Below are 8,653 nucleotides of genomic sequence, written 5' to 3'. Positions count from 1 at the left end.
GGGTCACACCTGCACAATCTCCAGAGTGACCCCACACCCTGCAGCTGGGGTGACATGTCCATAATCAGCAGTGTAACCCCAAGTCCTACACACATTATCTGGATTCGCAGGTCCAGTCTCTATGGTGACCCCCTCCCATACCATGCACCTTGGATCACACACCCACAGTCCTCAGGGGGACCACCCTGTACCTAGGGTCACATGTCCAGGGGGACACCACCTCACAGAATCTGCATTTGGGGTCACATGTCCAGTATCCAGTGTGAACCCCCCTCCCAGGCCCTGTACGTGGGTCAATGTCCACAGTGTCCAGTATGAACCCCCCCCCCCCCAGGCCCTGTTCCTGTGACACATGTCCACAGCCTCTAGGGTGACCACCCCTCCCAGAACCTGCACCTGGGGTCACATGTCCACAGCCTCTAGGGTGACCACCCCTCCCAGACCTTGTACCTGGGTCACATGTCCACAGTGTCCAGTGTGAACCCCCCTCCCAGACCCTGTTCCTGTGACACATGTCCACAGCCTCTAGGGTGACCACCCCTCCCAGAACCTGCACCTGGGGTCACATGTCCACAGCCTCTAGGGTGACCACCCCTCCCAGACCTTGTACCTGGGTCACATGTCCACAGTGTCCAGTGTGAACCCCCCTCCCAGACCCTGTTCCTGTGACACATGTCCACAGCCTCTAGGGTGACCACCCCTCCCAGAACCTGCACCTGGGGCCACATGTCCAGTGTCCAGTGTGAACCCACCTCCCAGACCCTGTACCCAGGTCACATGTCCACAGCCTCTAGGGTGACCCCCCTCCCAGACCCTGTACCCGGGTCACATGTCCACAGTCTTTAGGGTGACCCTCCTCCCAGACCCTGTACCTGGGCAGAAATATCTTCAGTCTCCCGAGTGATACCCTCCCAGACCCTGTGCCTGGGGTCACACTTCCACAATGTCCTATGTGACAGCCCTACCCAGATCCTGAACCTGGTGTCACATGTCCAGAGTCTCCAGCAAGACTTCCATCCCAGACCCTGTACCTGGGTCACATGTCCAGTCTGCAGGGTGACCATACTCCCCATATTTTGTACATGGTGTCACATCCACACTCTCCACGGTGACTCAACCTCCCTGTCCCGTACTGGGGTCTTACAACCAGAGTCTATAGGGAACCTCCCCTCCCAGCCCCTACACCTGGGGTCACATGTCCACTATCTCCAGGATGACTCCACATCTCAGACCACGTGCCTGGGGCCATATGTCTAACAGTCTCCCAGGTGAGCTCCCTCCCCAGAACCTGCACCTGGGGTCACATGTCGACAGTCTCCAAGGTGACCCGTCTCCATATACCCAGCACCTGGGGTCAAACGTGCACACTCTCCAGGGGGACAACCCTCCCAGACCTTGCTCCTGGGGTTATACGCCCACAGTCTCCGTTGTGACACCCACTTACCAGACCCTGCACCTGTGGTCACCTAACCAGTCTCCAAGGTGACAATACCCCCCAGACTGTGCACATGGGGTCACATGTCCACATTCTCCAGGGTGACCCAACTTCTCTGACTCTGTACGGGGGTATCACAACCACAGTCTTCAGTATGACCATACTCCCAGACCCTGCACCTGGCTTCTCACGTCCACGGTCTCCAGGGTAAACCCTTCCCAGACCCTTCACCTGGGGTCACATGTCCACAGTCTTCTTGATGACACCCCTCCCTAGACCCTGTATCTGGGATCACATGTCCACAGATCAGGGTGACTCACCACACCTGATTGAGTACCTAGGATCACCTGTCCACAGTCTTCAGGGTAACCTCCCCAAACAAACCCTACACCTGATGTCACATGTCCACAGTCTCCACGCTGAAACCCTCCTGACCCTGCACCTGGGTCACGTGTCCACAAGCTCCAGGGTGACACCTTCCCAGACCCTGGACCAGGGTCACATGTCTACAGTCTGAAGGGTGATCCCACCTCCCAACCCTGAACTCGCAGTCACACTTAAAACGGTCTCCAGGGTGACTGCTCCTGATCCTGCACGTGGGGTCACATTTCTACAGTCCCCTGGGTGATACCTCTCCCAGGTCCTGTACCTGGGGTTACATGTGCATAGTCTCCATGGTGACCCCTCCTTGCAGATCCTGTCCCTGCGGTCAAATATCTGCAGTATCCAGGGTAACCCCCCAGGCCATAAACATGGGGTGACACCTCCAGTTTCCAGTATGAGCCCACCTTCAGACCCTGTACCAGGGTCACATGTTCACAGTCTTAGGGTAACCCCAACTCCTAGACCCTATACCTGGAGTCACAAGTCCACAGTCTTCATGGTGACCCCCTCCCAGACCATTCACCCTGGATCACACGTCAGAATCTCCAGGGAGTGCTGCCTCACCAAATCCTTCACTTTTAGTCACGTGTCCACAGTCCCCAGGGTGACCCCACCTCGCAGACTCTGTGCCTGGGGTCACATGTCTACAGTCTCCTGTGTGACCCCGCCTCTAAAACCCAGTACCTGGGGTCCCATGTTCACAATCTCTAGGGTGACCCCACCTCCCAGACCCTGCACCTGGAGTCACATGTCTACAGTATTCAGTGTGACACCCTCTAGACCCTGGACCTGGGGTCACATTTCCACAGTGTCTAGTGTGATACCCCTCGAGGCGGCCCACCAATGCATGCAAAGGCCTCTTGTTGCTGTTTGCTTCCTTCTGCCAGAGCTAGCTTTGCTCCCCACTTGGGCCTTTGGCAAGTCAGGGGCCGGCCCGCCACCCGCCCCTCCCCCAAGTGGCCCTTGGGCAGTGCCAGGTGCCAGCGTGGCACCCGGCCCCCTCAGAAGCACTCCTGCAGCCTCCTTCCCCATGGGTAGGACCGCGCTGATCTAGGAATGTGTTTGCAAGGCTCACAGAGTGCAGGCAGACACAGGCCCTGACTCAGGAATTGAGGTCTGGGAGCAGGCCCGGAGTTCTGGCGCCTGAGGAGCCACACAGTTGCTGCATGATAGAGGCCTGAAAAACCACTCTGGGGCTGCCTTTCCTGCCTCCAAGGACGATATTGTCCCCAGCTGCCTACGGGCTGAGAGTCACCCCTGGCTGGGAAGCGCTGGCTGGGAGGTCATTTTGCAGCGGCAATGGCCCCTGGGGCCCCACACCCAGGAAGGGCTTGCACACTCCCAGGGAAGATCAAGGCAACCTCCACACGGCTGTTCCATCACGTTTGCTCTGCAGGAGAAAGCTCCCAGGCCGAGGCCTGTCTGCACCATGCTTGGATCCTGTGGGGAGAACACCCTGGGTGCCCACCTGGATCCCAGGCCTAGGGCCCCAAACTGGCATTTTTCTCATGGGGAGCCCTTACGTGGGGCAGCCCAGCAATTACTTGCAAAGGCCTCCCGTTGCTGTTTGCTTCCTTCTGCCAGAGCTAGCTTTGCTCCCCACTTTGGCATTTGGCAAGCCAGTGCCACCCCTTGCCGGGGGCCCATGGGAGGTGCCAGGTGCCCTTGGCCAGGTGAACCCAGCATGGCACCTGGCCCCCTCAGATGCACTCTCGCAGTCTCCTTCCCCGTGGGCAGGACCGAGTTTACGTAAGAATGTGTTTGCAAGGCTCGGAATGTGCAGGCAGACCCAGGGCCCTGACTCGGGAATTGAGGCCCTCAGAGCAGGCCTGCAGGTCTGACATCTGAGAAGCAAAACATTTGCTGCAAGATAGAGGCCTGACAACACACTCTGTATGGATGCCTTTCCTTCCTCCAAGGAAGATAGCTTTCCCAGTCTCCCGCGTGCTGAGTGCCACACAGCTGGAATGCGCTTGCGTGGAGGTCATGATTCAGTGGCAATGGCCCCTGAGGCCCCGTGCCCAGGTAGGGCTCCCACACTCACAGGCAAATCAAAAGCAACTTCCACATGAGTCAGCTCTTCGCATCTAGTGGCCAAGTATTGGAGTTTCAGGTTCAATATTAGTCTTTCCAATGTATATTCAGGCCTGATATCCTTTAGAATGGAGTGGTTGGGTCTCCTTGTAGTCTAAGTGACCTTCGAGCATCTTCTCCAACACCACAGTTCAAAAGCATCAAATCTTCGGCTGTCAACTTTCTTTATAGTCCATCTTTCACATCCATACATGACATATGGAAAAACCATAGCCTTGACTACACGGATCTTTGTTGGAAAAGCAATGTCTCAGCTTTTTAATATGCTGTCTAGTTTGGTCATCATTTTCCTTCCAAGTTGTAAGCATCTTTTTATTTCATGGCTGCAGTCACCATCTGCAGTGACTTCTGAGCCCCCCAAAATAAAGTCTGCTGTTGTTTCTACTATTTTTCCCGTCTATTTTTCATGAAGTGATGAGACTGGATGCAATGATCTTAAGTTTTCCAAATGCTGAGCTTTAAGCTAACTTTTTCACCCTCCTCTTTCACTTTCATCAAGAGGCTCTTTAGTTCTTCTTCACTTTCTGCCATAAGGGTGGTGTCATCTGCATATCTGAGGTTATAGATATTTCTCCTGGCAATCTTGATTCCAGCTCGGGCTTCATCCAGCCCAGTGTTTCTCACAATGTACTCTGCATACAACTTAAATAAGCAGGGTGCCAATATACAGCCTTGACATATTCCTTTTCCTATTTGGAACCAGTCTGTTGTTCCATGTCCAGTTCCAACTGTTTCTTCCTGACCTGCATACAGATTTCTCAAGAGGCAGGTCAGGTGGTCTGGTATTCCCATCTCTTTCAAAATTTCCCACAGTTTATTGTGATCCACAGAGTCAAAGGCTTTGGCATAGTCAATAAAGCAGAAATAGATGTTTTTCTGGAACTCTCTTGCTTTTTTCTTGATCCAGTGGATGTTGGCAATTTGATCTCTGGTTCCTCTGCCTTTTCTAACACCAGCCTGAACATGTGGAAGTTCACGGTTCATGCATTGCTGAAGCCTGGCTTGGAGAATTTTGAGCATTACTTTACCAGCGTGTGAGATGAGTCCAATTGTGCAGCAGTTTGAACGTTCTTTGTCATTGCCTTTCTTTGGGAGTGGAATGAAAACTGACCTAACAAACCTAGGTCAGAAAATGCAGTTTTCAACTGCATATGCTAAAAGAACCAGCTTTGCAGTTTCCAAGAAAAAAAAAAGTTTCATTTTAACCAATTTTCTCTGAAGTCCAAGGAATATCACGGCCATCCTGCATCAAAAAATCATCTTTCTTATCAGAGAAATGTAAATCAAAACCACAACGAAGTACCATTACATGCCAGTCAGGATGGCTGCTATCCAAAAGTCTACAAGCAATAAATGCTGGAGAGGGTGTGGAGAAAAGGGAACCCTCTTACACTATTGGTGGGAATGCAAACTAGTACAGCCACTATGGAGAACAGTGTGGAGATTCCTTAAAAAACTGAATATAGAATTGCCATATAACCCAGCAATCCCACTTTTGGGCATACACACCAAGGAAACCAGATCTGAAAGAGACACGTGTGCGCCAATGTTCATCGCAGCACTGTTTATAATAGCCAGGACATGGAAGCAACCTAGATGTCCATCAGCAGACGAATGGATAAGGAAGCTGTGGTACATATACACCATGGAATATTACTCAGCCATTAAAAAGAATTCATTTGAATCAGTTCTAATGAGATGGATGAAACTGGAGCCCGTTATACAGAGTGAAGTAAGCCAGGAAGATAAAGACCAATACAGTATACTAACGCATATATATGGAATTTAAAAAGATGGTAACAATAACCCTATATGCAAAACAGAAAAAGAGACACAGATGTACAGAACAGACTCTTGGACTCTGTGGGAGAAGGCGAGGGTGGGATGTTCTGAGAGAACAGCATTGAAACAAGTATACTATCAAGGGTGAAACAGATCACCAGCCCAGGTTGGATTGCATGAGACAAGTGCTCGGGGCTGGTGCACTGGGAAGACCCAGAGGGATGGGATGGGGAGGGAGGTGGGAGGGGGGATCGGGATGGGGAACACATGTAAATCCATGGCTGATTCATGTCAATGTATGGCAAAAACCACTACAATATTGTAAAGTAATTAGCCTCCAACTAATAAAAATAAATGGAAAAAAAAAAAAAACCATGTAGGAGCTAAATATGCTCAGCTGACAATACTTGGAAATATATACATGTATTCCAGCTTACCGTTGAACATACTCAGTTAAAGGTAATTTGTGATGATGTCTCCAGGGATCTTGTAACCTTTCCTTTGGTTTATCGGTAACTTCCCATTCCAATGGTAAGACACCTGGCTTCCACCACTTGTCATGTATAGAATTCAGTGCTTGTCCCATGTGGTTACTGAAAAAACTGTCAGACTGTCTCCCAAAGGGGGCTGTGCATGCATCCCACCAGTATCTTGAGTATGTTTCTGTAGGAGAGTTTACTATCAGTATACCCTCCGTGGCCACGTGTCTATTTCAATCTTTACCAGTTATGAATGGGCTTGTTTGCTCTAGTGTTCTTGGACAATTTCAGCACAGATTCTTTGTCAGATATGCATTTTTTAGGAATACGATTTTATTTATTTTTGGCTGTGTTGGGTCTTTGTGTGTGGGCTTTCCCTAGTTTGGGTGAGCGTGGGCCATAACTAGTGGTGTGGGGCTTCTCACTGCAGTGGCTCCTCTTGTTGTGGGGCACAGGCTCAATATATACAATAAACCAAACCAAAGCAAATTATTAGAATTAAAATATCTCATTCAGAGAAGTTAAAAACCACAGAACAGAATACAGAAAAACCAAGGATTTACAACTAGAGAATACTGCTAATTAAATATATCCTAGTCTCTAAAATTCTATTATAAGTTATTTCTTATTCAAAGATTTGCTGAATTTTAAAGATTCATTTTTACCTGAGATAAAAGAAAAATTCTTAAAGCCCATCACTTCACGTTTTGGCTTGATTGTTTCTAAGAGTTCTGGAAGCTGAAATAAATATGCACTTTATATATTCAGTTACTTTTTACTAATCAAAGGAAGAGACAATTCTATATGCACCTACAACTCTAGACTGTTATTAATGATAAAACTAAACTTGGAACTTTCAGTAACTTTCATCGGAAGAAAACAAAATTCATTAGTGCTTTCAGTAGAAAATAATTCAACAACATGGAAAATCGTATTTTCACGGCTATTAACACTATTCTGTAGCTCCCTTCAATACCAAAAAAACCTTATGATAAAGATCATGTTTTTGCTCAACACATACAGTATTTGTCCAAGCACCACAAAACACTTAAACCTGAAATAAGCAGAATTATGTATCAGAGCACTTAAACACATTCTGTTCCTAAACAAAGTTCTGTTAATGGTAAAAGCAAGAACATGAAACCCTATGTGGAGGAAATAGGAAGACGTTTTAAAAGTTCAGCACTTTTAAAGGATAAGTACTGGGTAAGTAGACTAGAAACAATCAGAATCCAACCCATTAAAGACCATGGCTCCACCAGTGAAAAATCCGCTGCAGGCCTCCCGCCGCCCCCTGCAGCCGCTGCCATCCCTACTCCTCCACCGCTGCCTTCAACCCACCTGCCTATCTCCAACCCGCCTCAGACTGTAAATTCTAACTCCAATTCCCCTAGCACCCCAGAAGGCCGGGGAACTCAAGACCTACCTGTTGACAGTTTTAGTCAAGACAGTAGTATCTACGAGGACCAGCAAGACAAATATACCTCTAGGACTTCTCTGGAAACCTTACCCCCTGGTTCAGTTCTACTAAAGTGTCCAAAGCCTATGGAAGAAAACCATTCGTCTCACAAAAAGTCCAAGAAGAAGTCTAAAAAACACAAGGAAAAGGACCAAATAAAAAATCACGACGTTGAGATGATTGAGGAAAAGGAAGAGGACCTTACAAGAGAAGAGGAAATTGTCAAGCTGAATGACTCCAATCCGGATTCCAATGAAGGAGTTAAAGAGGATTGCACTACCTCCACGGAGCCTTCTTCAACAACTGAACTCCCAGATTATTTGATAAAATATATTGCCATCGTCTCCTACGAGCAACGCCAGAATTACAAGGATGACTTCAACGCTGAGTATGACGAATATAGGGCCTTGCATGCCAGGATGGAGACTGTGGCTAGAAGATTTATCAAACTGGATGCACAGCGAAAGCGCCTTTCTCCAGGCTCAAAAGAGTATCAGAATGTTCATGAATGAAGAAGTCTTACAAGAATATCAGAAGATAAAGCAGTCTAGTCCCAATTACCATGAAGAAAAATACAGATGCGAGTATCTTCATAACAAGCTAGCTCCCATCAAGAGACTAATAGGTGAATTTGACCAACAGCAAGCAGAGTCATGGCACTAGGGATCTGCTTGGACCAGAAGATGTGAATAAACTTAAGCTTATTTATTTAAAATTCCAAATGAGTTGCTCTCAAAATTCTAAAAAATGAAACTTTGCCTGTTGAAAGTTTCAGTGTTTGTTAGTAAACTTGAGTTATCTTTTTTTTTTTTCTTCTTGTTTTCCCATTTACTTTGCTTCCTTGCATTTTTGAAGCTGCTTTTTCTGGTCCTTTCTTCCCCTTTAAGACTTGTGTTTGTCAATAGAAATAATTTTTTTTAGATATTGGGGATCCAGTGTCTGTACTTCAAATCAAACTTTTTTCCTTAAAAACTGTGTTTGTCATTTAAATGATTTTTTTTTAATTAAAAAAAAAATAAT

The sequence above is a fragment of the Dama dama genome, chromosome 21 (assembly GCF_033118175.1).
Source record: "Dama dama isolate Ldn47 chromosome 21, ASM3311817v1, whole genome shotgun sequence".
NCBI lineage: Eukaryota > Metazoa > Chordata > Mammalia > Artiodactyla > Cervidae > Dama > Dama dama.
Note: the sequence above shows the minus strand (reverse complement) of the source record.